Here is a 2450-nt window from a genome sequence, read left to right on the forward strand (position 1 = left end):
CTCTAGAAAAAAAAAAAAAAGGAGGACCAATATACTGAATGTGGCCTACCTGGCCCTGCCTGCTTGAAAACCTACAGAGCTCCTCCACCTCTCTCCTAGGACATGCCTCCTCCAGCTGTGCCAACCTTACCTGCCAAATGTGTTGGACCCTTCCCTCCTATTCCATCAGATTTCAGTTCAAGAGCCATTGCCTGATGGAAGATTTCCATGACCTCCCACTGTGCTATTGTCTTACGACTGCTGTAACAAATCACCCCAAATTAGCAGCTTAAGACAACACACCTTCTCTTATAGTTCTGGAGATCAGAAGTCTCAATGAACCCCACCAGGTTAAAATCAAGGTGTCAGCCTTTGGGAGGCTCTAGGGGAAGGTCTGTTTTCTTGTCTTTTTCTTTTTTTTTTTTTCTTCTTTTTTTTTTTTTTGAGATGGAGTCGCATTCTGTCACCCAGGCTGGAGTGCAGTGGCGCGATCTCGGCTCACTGCAAGCTCCGCCTCCCGGGTTCACGCCATTCTCCTGCCTCCGCCTCCAGAGTACTTGGGACTACAGGCACCCATCACGATGCCCGGCTAATTTTTTGTATTTTCGGTAGAGATGCGGTTTCGCTGTGTTAGCCAGGATGGTCTCGATCTCCTGACCTTGTGATCTGCCAGCCTCGGCCTCCCAAAGTGCTGGGATTACAGGCGTGAGCCACCACGCCCGGCCTTTTTTTTTTTTTTTTTTGAGACAGAGTCTCACTCTGTTGCCCAGGCTGGACTGCAGTGGCATGATCTTGGCTCACTGCAACCTCTGAGTCCCGGGTTCAGTCGATTCTCCTGCCTAAGCCTCCTGAGTAGCTGGGATTACAGGTGCATACCATCACGCCCAGCTAATTTTTATGTTTTTAGTAGAGATGTGTTTTCACCATTTTGGTCAGGCTGGTCTCGAACTCCTGACCTCGTGATCTGCCCACCTTCGCCTCCCAGAGTGCTGGGATTAGAGGCATGAGCCACCACACCCAGCTAGAAAGTCTGTTTTCTTGTCATCTCATTTCCAGAGGCTGCCTGCATTCCTTAGCTTGTGGCTTCTTTACATCTTCAAGACCAGCAATCATTTCACTCCAGCCTCTGACTTCTGCTTCTGTGGTCTCATTCCCTTCCCTGACTCTCCTGATTCTTCATCATTTAAGAATCCTCGTGATTACATTAGGCACAGCCAGATAATCCAGGATCATTTCCCTATTTTAAGGTGAGCAGATTAGCATTCCTCTATTTTATTTTATTTTTTGTTTATTCACTCATTTATTTATTTATTTATTGAGACAGAGTCTCGCTCTGTCGCCCAATCTGGAGTGCAGTGGCATGATCTCAGCTCACTGCAACCTCTGCCTCCCGGGTTCATGCAATTCTCCTGCCTCAGCCTCCCCAGTAGCTGGGACTACAGGCATCCGCCACCATACCTGGCTAATTTTTGTATTTCAGGTAGAGACGGGGTGTCACCATATTGACCAGGCTGATCTCGAACTCCTGATCGCATGATCCACCTGTCTCAGCCTCCTAAAGTGCTGGGATTACAGGCGTGAGCCACCACACCCAGTCTATTTTATTTTTTAGAGATGGGGTCTCACTATGTTGCCCAGACTAGTCTCAAACTCCTGGGCTCAAGCGATCCTCCTGCTTCAGTCTTCCAAATTCTGGGATTACAAGCATGAGCTACCATGCTTGGCTGGGTTAGCATTCCTAATTCCATCTAGAATCCCAGTTCCCCCTTACCACATAATGTAACATATTGACAAGTTTTGGGGATTCGGATGTGAACATCTTTGGGGGCCATCATTCTGCCTACCATAGCTACCTAAGTTAAACACAAGATTTTAAGTTCTTGTAACTAACTGTTACAATTAATTTCATTTTTTTTCTCACCACCGTATCTCCACCCTCTAGCACTTTGCTCAGATAAATGCGAAATACAGGGTTGGCCAGTGAGAGATACATGGTGATTGTGATAGTATTTTCTTTTTTTTTTTTGGCCATTCTATTTTTGGCACATTATGTGTTTTTACATTTCTTTTTAACTTTTAGGTTTGGGGGTGCATGTGAAGGTTTGTTACATAGGTAAACACGTGTCATGGACATTGTTCTACAGGCTCTTTCATCATCCAGGGATTAACCCAGTACGCAATAGTCATCTTTTCTGCTCCTCTCTCTCCTCCCACTCTCCACTCGCAAGTAGACCCCCGTGTCTATTGTTTCCTTCTTTGTGTGTGTTTGTAAGTTCTTATCATTTAGTCTCCACTTACAAGCGAGAACATGTAGTATTTGGTTTTCTGTTTCTCTGCTAGTTTACTGAGGATAATAGCCACCACCAGCTCCATCCACATTTCCACAAAAGACATGATCTTGTTCTTTTCTATGGCTGCCTAGTATTCCATGGTGTATCTGTACCCCTCCCCTCCCCTCCCCTCCCCTCCCC

The sequence above is a fragment of the Theropithecus gelada genome, chromosome 1 (assembly GCF_003255815.1).
Source record: "Theropithecus gelada isolate Dixy chromosome 1, Tgel_1.0, whole genome shotgun sequence".
Classification (NCBI taxonomy): Eukaryota; Metazoa; Chordata; class Mammalia; order Primates; family Cercopithecidae; genus Theropithecus; species Theropithecus gelada.